Below are 16,275 nucleotides of genomic sequence, written 5' to 3' on the forward strand. Positions count from 1 at the left end.
ACAGAACTCAGATTTGAAGATGCAAGAACCAGTTACTGACTCATCAAAGAAGAAGCTGTATTTGTAGTTAAGTCCTCAACTGATTAAAGTGAAACTAAATAATCCTAAAAATTCAGCTAACACCATAGCAAATCAGAGATGTGTTTAGAGATTTAGCAAGAGAAAAATAATCAGTGACACTTAAAACACCTTATAAGCTAAGGAGGTCATCTTCATCATAGGTACAATCAGATTCTACCTCTTACCTTAGGTTCAAAGGATTTTAGTACTGTTAAGTTCCTTTCCTACTAATATCTTTGTTCATTGGGAATTTAAACTATTAAAAAGATAGAGCTTTGTGGTGCAGAATGTTTTCTATAAGCAATATAATGTTACAAAACAAAATTTTATTTTTACCATATTGGGAAGTAAGGTTGTCCCTGAATGAGTTTTTTTAATTTGTTCACTTTGTAGCCTTAACCTACAAAACTTTCTGCTCTGCTATTTCAAAACAATAATATGAAGTTTTCGGTGTATGTAAAAGTGGAAGATTACTATATTTGAAATATAATATGATAACTCAGGTCCTAAATGACATTAGTCTGTTCCAGATTTCCCTTTGATGTAATTTGTTAGTTTAGGCTGGCCTACCCGAACTTTAAACGCAAAATGAAACAATCCTAGATTATTGAGAGAAGACATTCCAAACTTAAAATGGAAAGGGAGCAGTAGCTCCTATTCCCGCTCTATAAAAATCCAGATCCTATTTTTGTCATTTGTTCTTTAGAAATGAAGGTCTAGTAAGTATAACACTTAAATGGTAATATATTTACTTCTTTTATTCATTTTCAAAATCAAGACTCTGATGGAACATTTGTGTTTCTAATTTTTTTCCCTCCCTGGCATATCGCCAGCTTGCTATTTTCCAAAAGACATTTTGTTTCAGGGCTTTGTTACAATGCTAATAATTTTCTTTATTTCCTTGCTACCCAGATTCAATAACTTACTTTGAGTCATAGCAATGTTTTAAGTGTTGTACCAAAATCTAAAATTCAATGAAGCCGTTTGTTAATCTTGTAATATAATGTCATCATTTATATTTGTGCCACAAATTGGTGTTCTTTTTCTTCTTTTATTCAGTCTCTTCTATTTTATAATATTCTAAATCAAGTCAAATTTGAATGTGCACAAATAGAATTTCTGTGAATTACCTTTCTGTCAGATCTGGTTAAGTGGCAATGCCTAAGTAGAAGACACTGATCATAATTCAGTATATATTTTCATGTTAAATGAATTTTTCAAAATGTTTTACAGACTGAAAGCATTTCCATGTGCCATAAAAACTGAATTTTAAAATTTTTTACATAGAAAAATCTATATATCTGCAATGAGCTTCTTTATTTTCTATGGTTAACATGAACTTCTACACAGAGGAAAGATACTATGTTACAATAAAGAACCTCTAACTCAAAAATTGCATTACCTGATACAAAAGGGAAATATTAAATGACACCTGACCCCTTCTAACTTTTTTATGTGAAATTAATAAAAGTATTTTTTTATTTTAAACATCAACCAGAACTAAATCTAATGGCCAGAACCTTAACAACAACTGTATTTTCAATCACACTTGAGGGAAATATCTTTCCATATCTATTTCTGATATGACTACAGTATTAATAAACATGCAGGCTTACAAGGAATTTTAAAATTTTTATCCAAGTTTTATCTTATTTGTGATTCTAGTTTGGAGAATGGATGGCATTACATACAACTAATTGACTAACATAAAAATTCATAACTCCATGTACCTCCAAATTAAAAAAAAAAAACATTCTGGAAAAGGAAAAACCATGGAGACAAAAATCAGTGGTTGCCAGGGGTCAGAGGAAGGGAGTGATAAATAGGCAGAGCACAGAGGATTTTCAGGGCAGAGAAAATATTCTATATGATATTATAATGATGGATATATGTCATAATATTTTTGTCTAAACCCATAGAATCTACAACACCAAGACTGAACCCTAAGGTAAACTATGGACTTCTGGTGATTATGATATGTCAATGTAGGTTCGTTCTTGGTAATGAATGTACCATTCTGGTGAAAGATGAGGGATGGCTATGCAAATGTAGGGGCAACGGGCATATGGGAAATCTCTATACCTTCCTCTCAATTTTGTTGTAAACCTAAAAGTGCTCTAAAAAACTTTTTTAAAGTCCTTAATAAAAAATACATTTAAAATTATATTTAGAAGTAGCTTTTCAAGTTCAATTTCAAAAATTTGTAATAAACACATGTTATACCCTGTTTATTTCCTATCAAGCATTGTATCATCAAGCTAGTCACACAAGTTATTGAGAAAAATAGAATTTTTCCTAGACTCCCTGTTCTCCATTACCTTCTACCATATTCATTTCATCAGGTCTTACTATGTTTAAAACAAACAAACAAACAAAAACTCAGAAAAAGAGATCAAATTTGTGGTTACCAGAAGCGGTAGGAAGGGGGAATTGGATGAAGGTGGTCAAAAGGTACAAACGTCTAGTTGTAAGATAAATAAGTCGTAGGGATATAATTTGCAACATGATAAATATAATAAACACAGCTGTATCTTATATATGAAAGTTGCTAAGAGAGTAAATCCTAAGAGCTCTCATCACAAGGAAAAAACATTTTTTCCATTTCTTTAATTTTGTATCTATATGAGATGATGGATATTCACTAAACTTATTGTGGTAACCATTTCATGATGCTTGTAAGTCAAATTATTATGCAATACACTTTAAACTTACACAGTGCTGTATGTCAATTATAGCTCAATAAAACTGGAAGAAAAAAAGTTTATTTAGAAAACAAGTTTTAATATTTCTTAAATCTGTCCATTTTCTCTCATTTCTTTTATCCTTACCATAGTTTCATTTTTTTCTCACTTGAGCTACTCTGCCTACCTCCTTTCTCCACTAGCTCAAGTCTGTTTCGAGTACATTAACTACAGTGCTAATAAAATAGTTACTTCAATGTGAACAGCACTTTAGTAGACTCCAACCATCTACAGGATAAATACCATGCTCCAAAGTATGACATACAAAGCTCTTGGTAATCAAGCTACTTGCTGTTTCTTCTTCTTGTGGTATAAATCTAATTCTACCATAGCCTACTTTTTATTCAATAAATATTTATTGAACTGTATTTTGCTAAGTATCTCCTTCTTTAAATTACCTGTTCATGTGCTTTGCCCAATTTTCACTGATTTTTTAAATTCATAAATGTGTATGTTATTATACTAAATGCTTTTTCTTCACCTATTGAAAAAACGTTTATCATCGTTAGTACATTTTTATATAACAAATTCTTTAAAAATTTAAGTTGTCATCAATTTAAAATAGACCAAAATTTGTGACACCCCCCCCCAACTTCATCCAAACTTGTGGGTTTTGGTGGCATTACTGACTCACAGTGGCTAGGAAGAGACAGAATAAGGGAGAGGCACAACCTTCTTGGTCTCCAGAAGCAGGTCCCAATGATTCGTATAGCACCCATCTTTGTTTTTCACCATTTAACATCATATTATGCTCATTTACCACCATCTTCAAATCATCAGTCCTTCTGTGGATCGCCCTTCAGAGTGCCATCACCCTTTGAATCTTCAATATCCACCAGACTGTTTCAAGACCTTTGAGACCAATAATCTACATCAGTCATACATTTGCAAGATCTTAGCCTGGTGCCTACTGTAGGCAAAATGCCATGCTAAGCCTTAGGGATACCAGGAAAAAATGAGCAAGATACCACACTAGTAGCATAAAGCACAAGTCTTGTGTTAACAGAGAAAACAAGTCCCCTTAAATCCATAGAATATGGATTTGCCTTTTCTGGATGTTAGACCTGGCCCTTCAAAGCCTCTGCCAGTTCCAGTGATATTTTCTGAGATCTCTTTTTGCCTGACACCCCTGCCACATCTAATGCAGAATACTTTCTTGTTAAAATTCGTCCTTTGATTTTTATTATATCATCCCTCTTCTGATTCTCTTCTGACATCTCTGAACGAGAGAGATGGAATGCTGAGGAGGATAAAGCATGAACTTTATTACAGATCTTGCTTTGAATCATCATTGCTCTACCATTTATTGGGTGACTGGGGGCAAATTATTCATCTTTCTTAGTTGTAACTTTCTCATTTAAACTGAGTATGAAATGAGATAAAGTATGTAATGTCATTCATTCAATGGTTATTCCTCTGTAATTGTATTTCCTTAGTTCTCTATCCTCTACTATTTTTTCTTCTTCCACTCCCCAAATTTTAGTAAGCCTTAAACTTCAATCCCTAACTTTCTACTCTCCTTTCTAAATTCTCTCTTTTCCTTAAGAATTACATGGAAGCCTACGCCTATATCAGTTTCTGTATAGCCATTTCCCAAATAGTAATCATCATGGGTTCACAAAGGTCTTATAAGGAATCATGATGTTAAATTAACAATGTTATCTGTTTCAGTATCTACTTCTTAATATGTGAATAACTTTTAAAAAATATCCATCTAAAATGAAATCTGGAGAGCCTAGGAGTGCAAGTGCTGTAAGAATGTACAGTGATTATTGGAAATCAGAGGAAGGGCCTCCATACATAGACAGTGTCAGTTTATAACTCAGCAAATCATTACCAGTCATCATGAAGGTATTAATCATTGCTTAGTTTTAAATCATCTATTTTTGGTCCCTTATTACCTAGTTTATATCCATAATCAGTCACTGGTTGAAGAAAGATAACACAAGAAAATAATAAAATACATATTAATGAGTACAAACATGAAAAATGTGCGAATTTGCCTCAAAATGATCTTCAGACCCATTAGTTCAATCTGTCTGATCAAAATTCTTTAAAAGTGCACCAGTATTTCTTGTACCTCAAAAAGCACTGCTAATAAAATAAATGACTGTGATGATTATATCCAATTTGGCTTTATTTTAGCTGGTAATAAAAACCACTATCATCAATGTTATATTTGTGAGGACATACTAATAGGTAGCAACATTTTCTCTTATGTAATCATGAGAATAAAATAAAATAAAATAATTATGAAAACTTTTTGCTAAATTACTTTGTTATGTGCCATAGGAAAATCAGAAAATAATTTTTTAAATTCCTGAGTTGGCAAAATCATATATTATTGTGAAAGAGATCATTCATCCAAAAAGGTTAGGAAATAATTATCTACAACAGTGATTCCCAAAGTATATTCCTCAGAACAGCACTTGCATGGAATTTTTAAATTTTAAGAATAATGCCTTTAATGTTTTAGAAAAAAAAATGATGCACATTTGGTTCAGAAAGTACACTGAAAAGTGCCAGGAAGAAACTAAAAAATCTACTAATATTCCATCACCCCAAAATAATCATTGCCAACTTTTATTGAACATTCTTACGAATATGTACAGCTTGCAAAGGAGTACTTCAGAAAGGCAAATATAAGTAATTTCAGGAAAAAATGGTGGAATCATGATTATTTTTAAATTTAAAAATATTTTAAATAAATGGAAGGCAATACTGAAATTCATAAAAATGTAATCTTCACAGAAGATATTGTTACTAAGTAAAAGATCTCTCTAAAGGTAAGAAAAAAAATTATAAAAATCTTTGATGTCACTTTTGAAACTATATGTTTTACCTTTAAACCGTCTCCTTACAGGAAAGATTAAACAGATTATCAAATTTTTCCACTCTAACCTAATTTTTGTTATATTTTCTCTTTATCAAAGCTTACATTTATATTTTGTTCATTTTTATTTTGTAACAATAATTCCCAGTTGCCTTAGTTCTAGATTTATTTTTAAAATAGAAGTAATAAAGATACTGCATCACAGGTATTTAAGATTAAATGAGACTTACATAGAAATCCCTTATAAATTGTAAAGTGCTAGAGAAATATTTGTTCTAATAATTAATACTTCCCCCCATTCTTTCTCTATACTTACTTCTCTAAACTCTCATCCTAGCAAAAAAGGCCTAGCCACTGTGCCTCTAGAAGGTGGTTTTCTCCTCTCTAATATTGATGCATAAATTGTTACCCCAACCTAGAATGCCAACACTCGATCTAAAACTATCCATCTTTCAGTATCAAGGCCAAGTCTCTCCCCTTCCCTCAAGTTTTTACAGAACCTTCTGAACTGCAGTGACATCTAAACTATGCCTCAGAGACTGCCAGTGTTCAAAAAATAAAATGAATTACATAAATTAAAATGAACACAATCCACAAATCTAGAAATTATAATGAATATAATTTCATACGTCAACATTAAGGAGTTAATTCTCGGTTGCATATATTAAGAATCAATGTTAAGAAGGTGTTTCTAGGTTCTTAATACTAAAAAGGTACTTCTTGGGATATCTGAAGATAACCTTTATGAACACCAAATATTACAGGTTAATGTGGTAGATGTATATGGGTTTGGAATATTGGCTTGAGATAAATGTACACTGACTCTAAAATATACTAGTTGTTTTTAAAAAGAAATCCTAGATATTAATAAGTTTACTCTTATTTTCTGTTCTGTTTCTCTCAGTTGAGGAAAAATGTCTTTTAATTAGTTCATTTAGATTTTCACTTATTTTAAGTAAATGAAAGCTTACAAAATGATATTGATGATAGTGACAATTTTTCTTTGATCAGGAAAAAATAAGCATCATTCTAATAGCTAATTTCCCATATTAAAATTCTGCTTGAAAAGTGCATGTCAACTGACAAGACATAATATTTTAGTTTTTAACTTTTTGGTTTTAATATTATTATACAAGTTTATTACAATGCAAATATAGTCAGTTATAGGTAGAGTAACTATGGCACACAACTGCAGTTACGTTTGGTGTTCTTGGAATATATGGGTCCAAGTAACAAGAAGCTACTACTTCATTGCCAAGAAGTCAGGTTTAATTTACTTTCTTTTTCCCTCCCTCTTCAACTGGCTGAAATACAAGTTCCACTGCAAATGCAACAACCAGCAAACACAGATGCCATCATAAATACATAATGCTGCCAAGTAGGAAACCCTACATTGATGAATAACAGAACTCCCCATAGCAACTGGAAGATATTCTGGGCAGCATATTTAAAGTCTTGAAGCTATATTATAAATAAAATGCATGTGTCCCTTGTAACTAAAAAATAAGTTAGTTTTTTTTTTAAACACTGACATTTACTATTACTCAATGGGTAATTTTTCTGTCTGGTTTATATTTTTAGTGGGTTGAGAAATTTTATAAATCTTTCATTCTGAACTGCTATCAAGGAGGCTTTGCTATGCCTTAAATAAAATTTGCCATACTAAATTAAAAAAAAAAAAAAAACAAACCATGAAGAGTTTTCAAACTTTGCTAATTAAATTCCTAGTCTGATAACCTAATTTGACTGTTAAAGTTTAGCAACTGAATGACTCTCACTGACTTCAGTTAGCTTGGAGACAAAATATTATATCAACAAATATTTATAAGCATTCCCTGTGGCAAAAGTATGTGTTAGATAATGTAAGGAAATGAAACTGAAGACAAGACCTCTACTCTGCAGGAATTTTTCCTCTGGATAAGTGTAGAAATCACCTATACAAAGACACAAATAAATCAAAGCGATATTTCATTAGAAAATCTGATCCCTTGTGGGATGTTACAAGAAACATCATTTGCCCACAACTGTTTCAAATTCTGAACTCCCAAAGCAAAAATTCCAAGCATTACCTATCAACAGACACAAAAACTAGAAGAGAAAATGATCTTTTAAAGCAGAGATAAGATAAAGTCTCAGAGATAAGATAGACCTCTCCAAATAGCTTTGGTTTCAAATCCAAAATATTTTGTACTCAATTTCATGAAATCTTCCCCCATCACATTCACTATGAAATGTCAATTCTGAGGAGTGACATCACCAAGATGGCAAAGTAGGAGACCTCAGACTCCATCTCCCTGCAAGGATCAACAATTAGACCGCTATCCATGAACAAAGCCAGCTCTGGGAGAACTCAGGAGTCCACTTAAGATACTTTAGCAACACAGAGGAACAAAAACCCTGAGAATAAACACACAAAAAGGATAGGAAGAACAGCTCCATTTTGCCTCCCTCATCTCCCTAGGCCAGGAAGGAACTCCCCAGCTAGAAAAGAGTTCCCCTCACTAGGAAAGAGAAAGCAGGGTGAGTCATCAGCTTCCCCAGCCTTTCAGTTCACTATAAGAAGAATCCACTTCAGTTTCAGCCCACCAAGAGACTGGCAAAGCTGAGACATATAGATACAGCTAGGAATAAGGAAGAAGGGCAAGGGCTACCAGTATCAGCCACACAGTGGAAGTGACCGTGATTCCCAGCAAACTCCTCTACAGAAGACCCGAGCAGATTTTGCTACTGAAGAAACCAGTACAACCACAACAGAACCTTTACAGATTTATCTGCTTTGTGCCCCACAGGTTTTCATGTTTACAGATGCCAAATGCCTGAGTATCTCTCCTCACTCCCCGCTTCCCTCCCTATCAGAGCCTGGGATCTGCACTGGCATCCCAGCTCTGTGGCTGCATGAGTGCAAAACACAGCCTTAGACCCCCATGGCTGACCCCCAATGCCATGTGCATGCTTGGGGCTAGCTCCTCCAGCTGTGCACTTGTACAACTCCAGTTTGAGTCCTGTCACCAACCTTCGCTGCATTGAATGCACCCATGGCAAGACCCTGCAGTCACAAGAGTGTATGCTGGCAGCCAGGGCCCCACAACTGCCAGTATGCCCAGTTGACCTTGGCACGTGCTGCTTGCCCTGGCCCCTACCACTATGTGTGTACCTGCAACCAGCCCCTATCATTACACAGGAACCTGCAGCTAGCCCCCAGATCCACATACCCCTGACTCCAGCCACCACCACTGGCTTGATCCCTAGCCACTGGACCTGGAAACACAGCTGAAGAACCAATAACCCTCGCAGCCATTGAAGATCCCCCACAGTGCTCACCAAGGACCACATAATTTCTGATATTATGTACTCCAGTTGGCCAAGCCATTGAGACGGTACGCCCCTCCACAGGACCCAGAGCCACCACATGCACGCACACTTTGTGCCCTGAACCACTAGACCCAGGGTCACATCATGCGCCAGCATGCCCCACCACACAAGTGAAGGTCTTTTCTTACTGAAGTCAGTCCATAAAGTCTGGCAGAGGTGACTGCTTCTTCAAAAGTGCAGACACCTATGCAAGACTACTGGCATCATAAAGAATCAGGTAAATATGATACCACCAAAGGAACACAGTAAATTTTCAGTAAATGATGCCAAAGAAATGGAGATCCAGGAATTGCCCAATAAATAATTCAAAATAATTGTTATAAAGATTCTCAGAGAGTTGTAAGAGAACACAGATAAACAATTATTGAAGTCAGGAAAATAATATAAGAACAAAACAAGAAGTTCAACAAACAGAAAACATGAAAAAGAGCCAAAGAAAAATTTTGGAACTGGAGAACACAATGACTTTACTGAAAAAGTCAATAAGAGCTTTAAGAGCAGATGGCACAAACAAAGCAGAAGAAAGAAATAGTGAGTCCAAACACAGATCATTTGAAATTATCCAGTGAGAAGCAAAAAAAAAAAAAAAAAGAATGAAAAGGAATGAAGAAAACCTACAGGACTAATGGTAAAAGATTAAGAGAAACAACCTAGGCATAATTGAAGTCCCAGAGGGAGAAAACAGGGAGAAAGGGGTAGAAAGCTTATTTAAAGAAATGTCTGAGAATTTCCTAAACCTGGGGACAGATTTGGACATCCAAATTCATTAAGTTAACAGGTCACCCCAAAATTTCAATCCAAAACAACCTTCTCCAAAACACACTATAATAAAACTGTCTAAAATCAAAGAGGGAATTTTAAAAGCAGCCAGAAGAAAAAAATATTTTTCTCTCATAAAAGGGAACCCCCATAAGGTTATCAGTAGAATTCTCAAACCTTGCAGGGTGGGAGAGAGGGAGATGATACATTCAAAGTGCTGAAAGAAAAAAACTGCCAACCACAAATACTTTACCTGGCAAAGCTGTCCATCAGAAATGAAGGTGAGATAAACACTTTCCTAACAAACAACAGCTGAGGGAGTTGATCACCACTGGACTTGCCTTATAAGAAATGCTGAAAGGAGTTCTTCAACCTGAAATGAAAGGATGCTAATTAGTAACATGAAAACATATGAAAATATACAACATACTGGTGACATTTAGTATATAGTCAGATTCAAAATACTCTAATACTATGATATGGTTGTGTGCTAACCACTTAACTCTACAATAAAGGTTAAAGGAAAAAGTAGTAAATATAGCTATAGTTACTATAATTTGTTAATAGATACACAATATAAAAAGATATAAATTGTGACATCAAAAACATAACATGTGGGGAGAGGAGTAAAAGGGTAGAGTTTTGTATACAATCAAAGTTAAGTTGTTATCAGCTTAAAATAGACTGCTATATCCATTAAGATACTCTATGTAAGCCTCAGGATAAATGCAAAACAAAAAACTATACTAGATACACACAACATAAAAAGAAAGGAATCAAAGTATACCACTATGGAAAATAATCAATTTACAAAGGAAGACAGACAGAAAGGAAGAAACGAACAAAAAAACTACAAAGGATCCAGAAAACAATTAAAAAGATGACAATAGTAAGTCCTTACTATCAATAATTTCTTCAAATGTAAATGGATTAAATCTCCAATCAAAAGGCAGAGAGTGACTAAATGAATTTTTAAAAACCCAGACCCAACTATGTGATACCTAAAGGAGACACATTTCAACTTCAAGGACACACAGAGTCTCAAAGAGAAGGAATGAAAAAATATATATCATGTAAATGAAACCCAAGAGAGAGCAGGGTAGCTATATTTATATCAGACAAAATAGACTTTAAGTCAAAAACTGTAACAGGAAACTAAGGTCATCATATAATGGTAAAGGGGTCAATTCATCAAGAGGCTAAAACAATTATAAATATATATGAACCCAACACAGAGTACCTAAATATATTTAGCAAATGCTAACATATGTGAAAGAAATAATAGCCAGCAATACAATAATAGGAGGAGACTTCAATACCTCACTTTCAACAATGGATATATCATGGAGACAGAATATCTATAAGGAAATGTGGAACTTAAACTGTACTCTAAACCAAAAGGACCTAAAAACATATATGGAACATTCCATTCAACAGCAGCAAAATATACATTCTCAACTGCATGTGGAACATTTTCCAGAATAGATCATATGTTAGGTCACAAAAGTTTCAGCAAATTTAAAACACTGAAACCAAACTAAGTATCTTTTTTGATCACAATGATATGAAACTAGAAATCAATAACATGAGGAAAGCTGGAAAATTTACAAACACATGGAAATTAAACAATACACTCCTGAAAAACTGAGTCAAAGATGAAATCAAAGATAAATTAGAAAATGTATCAAAACATATGATATTGGAAACACCACATGCCAAAATGTATGAGATGCAGTAAAAGCTATGCAAAAGAAAACTTCATAGCAATAAATGCTTACATTACAAAAAGAAAGATTTTAAATAAATATCCTAACTTTACACCTCAAGGAACTAGAAAAAGAAAAATAATTAAGCCCAAAGTTAGCAGAAGTAAGCAGATAATAAAGATCTGTGCAGAAAACAATGAAGTAGAGAATAGGGAAACAATAGAAAAAAAAATCAGTGAAACTAAGAGTTGGCTTTGTAAAAAGGTAAAATTCACAAACTTTTAGCTAGATTTTCCAAGAAAAAAGAAGAGTGGACTTAAATAAATAAAATTATAAATGAAAGAGGAGACATTACTACTGATACCAAAGAAATACAAAGGGTCCTAAGAAACTACTATGAACAATCATACACCAACAATTGGACAACTTAAAAGAAATGGACAAATTCCTAGAAACATACAACCTACCAAAACTAAATTGGGAAGAAACAGAAAATCTGAACAGACCAAATACTAGTCAGGAGATTAAATCAGTAATCAAAAATCTCCTAACAAAGAAAAGCCCAGGAACTAACGGCTTTACTGGTGAATCTAACAAACATTTAAAGAATAATTAATGCCAACTTTTCTCAAACTCTTCCCAAAAAAGGAAGAGGAGAAAACACTCCCAAACTTATTTTAGAAGGCCAGCATTATCCTGATACCAAGTCAGATAAGAACAAATAAATTCAGTAAAATCTGCATATACAAATCAGTTATGTTTCTATACACTAACAATGAACTACCTTAATAAGAAATAAAAATAACAATCCCATTTACAATGGCATCAAAAACAATAAAATACTTAGGAATAAATTTAACCAAGAAAGTGAAAGATCTGTACACTGAAAATTATAAGACATTGATGAAAAAAATTAAGGATACAAATAAATGGGAGATATTCCATGTTTATGGATCAGAAGAGTTAATATTGTTAAAATGTCGATACTACCCAAAGCCATCTATAGATTCAGTGTAATCCCTATGAAAATTCCAATGAAATTTTTTACAGAAACAAAAAACAATCCTAAAATTCCGATCGAACCACAAAAGACTCTGATTAATCAAATCAATCTTGAGAAAGAACAAAGCTGGAAGCATAACACGTCCTGATTCCAAACTATATCACAAAGCTGTAGTAATGAAAACAGTATGGCACTGGCATAAAAACAGACACATAGACCAACAAATCAGAATAAAGAGCTCTCAGAAATAAATCCACGCACAAAAGCTCAACAAATATTTGACAAGGAACCAAGAATACTCAATGGGGAAAGAATAGTTTCTTCAATAAATGATGCTGGGGAAACTGGATATCCACATGCAAAGAATGAAATTGGACCCCTATCTTACACTTCTCACAAAAATTACCTTGAAATGGATTAAGGCCTTAAACATAGAAAATACCTAGAAGAAAACAGTGAAAAAGCTCCTTGGCATCAGTCTTGGCAATAATTTTTTGGATACAACACCAAAAACACAAGCAACTAAAGCAAAAATCAACAAGTAAGACTATATCAAACTAAAAAACTTCTGCACAGCAAAAGAAACAATCAACAAAATGAAAAGGCAACCTAAGAAATATAAGGAACTCACACACCTCAATAGCAAAAAAAAAAAAGAAAGAAAGAAAGAAAGAAAATCCAATTTAAAAATGGGCAAAAACTCTTTTTCCAAAGAAGACATACATACAGTGGCCACCAAGTATAAGAGTGCTCAATATCAATAGCCAACAGGGAAATGCAAATCAAAACTGCAATAAGATACCACCTCACACCTGTTAGAATGGCTATCATTAAAAAGACCAGAGATATAAATTTAAAAAAAGAAACTAAGAAACTAAACTAATTAAAAATTAAAAAAAAAAAAAAAAAAAAAAAAAGACCAGAGATAACACATGCTGGAGAGGATGTGGAGAAATAGGAACCCTGGTACACTGTTGGTGGGAAATGTAAATTGAAACAGTCAATGGCAAACAGTGTGGAGATTCCTTTAAAATATTAAAAACAGAACTACCATATGACCCAGCTATCCCACTTCTGAATATATATCTAAAGGAAATGAAATTACTATCTCGAAAAGATATCTGCACTCCCATGTTCAGTGCAGCATTATTCATAATAGCCAGGACATGGAAACAATCCAAGTGTCCATCAATGGATGAAGAGATAAAGAAAATGTGATATATATATATATATGCAATGGAATATAATTCAGCCATAAAAAAGAAGGAAATCCTGCCTTTTGTGACAAGATGGATGGCTTTTGAGGGCATTAAGCTAAGTGAAATAAGTCAGAGAAAGACAAATACCATAAGATCTCAGTTATATGTGGAATCTAAAAACGTCAAACTCATAGAAACAGAGACTAGATTAATGGTTACCAGAGGCTGGAGATCAGAAGAAACAGTGAGATGCTGGACAAAGGGCACAAACTTTTAATTCTAAAATGAATAATTTCTGGGGATCTAATGTATAGTATGAATTATAGTTAACAATACCGTATTGCATACTTGAAAGATGCTGTGAGAGTAAATTTTAAAGTGTTCTCACTGTAACAACAAGAGTAATTATATGCGGTTAAGGATGTGTTACTTAACCTTATTGTGGTAAATAATTTGCAATATATACGTGTATCTGATCATTACTTTGTATATCTTAAACTTACACAATGTTGTATGTCAGTTATATTTCAATAAAGTTGGGGGAAAAAAAGAAAAAAAGTCAATGATTTTTAACATTGCCTAGTATACTGTGTGTGTACTTATGTATATATCCAAAACTCATTATTTATATTATCTCTCAAATATTTCCATAGTTATTTTAGTTGGTAATAGCATGTTAAGATTACCTAATGTCATTGAATCAGGTTTCAAAAATTATAACTCCTGAACTTGATTTGTTAACCATCTCAAGAGGGCACATTGTGTAAATTGCTTAATCTGGAACTATTGAAAACCAGTCTATTTTATATACAGTAATATTAAGAAAGTCACATCAAAACAGAAAATATATGAAAAATTCCACAATTATAATATTTAGCTTGATTTTGATTAAAATGTGCCTACTTTTTATAGTTTAGAATAATAAAACCAGCCCAGCAGTTTTTACACTTTAAAAATTATAAAATTTACTCTAGGTGGCGTACTTCTATAAGCTTGTAGAAGGAAAAGAATACAATTGAAAATCATTTTTTGTTATTTCTAATCAATGACTGTTAATTCAAAAACTAGTCTAATGATATGTGAGATTTGTTAATAGAAAATTAAGTTTAAAGTTGCTAAGCTAAATTGGGATATAACTAACAGAAAATACTGTATTATGATTCTCTTTAGACTAGTAAATATTGTCTTGTGGGAAAAACTTTAGAGAAATCACATGCAGAAAAATGAAGTATTTAGCAGTAACCCCCACCCCATGGAAAAAAAATATTGTATTTAACTATTTTTACATCTTTAAAACTTGTTTTTTAAAACTCCCTCTCATTCTAATATTCATTAAGATTGCATTTGTGCAAGCATCAGAGTTCTGACTCTTGCGTGCCATTTGTGATGCAACAATTTGTGATGCAAACATTTGCACCATGTCTATTTCCCAAAAGCCATTAATTTTTTAAAATCAGCATATATATCATGTTACTCGAAGCTCTTTTTGGCAAGACAATTTTCTTCAATTGTTTTTATCTGGAACCACACAACTTTGATTCCCCTCACAAGAACTGTAGTCATATTTATTCCCGTATTTTTTAAAATCAGACTAGGGGGGACATTGGGGAATTATCAACCAGCAGAGCTGTGTTGTCTCCAGTTCTCTCTGTCATACTGAGTATGACACGTAGACCAGTATAGTGAAACTGGATCCAAAATCAGCTGTCATTTGAGGCCAACTCTTGAAACCACTCTACAGTTACCACTCTGGAGAGCTTCAAATTGATTTTAAATTGATGTGATATTTTGGTACACATTGTTACCTAGAGTTTTTAAAGAACATGTTTTTTGATAAACTTCAACTTTTTGGGTCATTCATCTGATACAATCACATTTTCACATAATTCGTATCCATGCTTTCATGTAATATTTAAGTTGCCTAAAAAGGAACTGAATTTGCAATTAGGGATTCTTTCGTAGTGTATCTCTCAAGTTTGTCAGGCATAAACTCAGATTTCCTCGAAGTTACTGTCCATTCACTGTTTGGAAATGTTCATGATTACTTGGACATCTGCAAGTACATATTTCCTTATTAGTGACTTATTTGCCAAATTAATGTCTCTAACTTTGTTTTGGTGGCAGCAGTTTGTTGAGATAGAGGAATTTTTCCAGGACTTAGACTTGAAAATGAGTTGTGCATTCTTATGTTTGTGTTTTTATATTAAATAGTAGAGATGCAATTGACCTTACTGGAATTCAGTCATTTGTGGATTAAATGGTCTGTTGCAATGTTTCTAATTTAACTTTGGGCATCAAGATCTTTCTAATTATTAATTATATTTTTATGCTAAGAAACAAGTATAGAAGACTTGATTTATTCTTGCTTTCTACTATGTCTACAGTAATGCAAAGTTCATACCTTCTACACCTCATTATGATTATTACAATTGGGTGCAAAAATAAGTACAAATATATAAATGGAGAGAGATGAGTATATGAACATGTGTGTGTGTGTGTGTAGCTTCCATGCTAAAAACTGGAATGACAATAGTGGGCAAAAACAGTTATGGTCTCTGACCTCATGTAATTAAAGAATCTATGGCAGGGGGTTGGCGGGGTG

At 33.2% G+C, this 16,275-nt stretch overlaps 1 protein-coding gene across 1 annotated transcript in view; it reads right to left on the bottom strand.

The window, feature by feature from the left end:
- EMC2 (ER membrane protein complex subunit 2) overlaps positions 1 to 16,275 on the bottom strand; it is a 133,395-nt gene that overhangs the window by 63,114 nt on the left and 54,006 nt on the right. Inside the window, exon 12 of the transcript XR_009498504.1 lies at positions 10,019 to 10,138. The gene's annotated coding sequence lies outside the window, so the exon portion shown is untranslated. The remainder of the gene's footprint in view (positions 1 to 10,018; positions 10,139 to 16,275) is intronic.

This window comes from Balaenoptera ricei, chromosome 17, assembly GCF_028023285.1.
Source record: "Balaenoptera ricei isolate mBalRic1 chromosome 17, mBalRic1.hap2, whole genome shotgun sequence".
Lineage (NCBI taxonomy): Eukaryota > Metazoa > Chordata > Mammalia > Artiodactyla > Balaenopteridae > Balaenoptera > Balaenoptera ricei.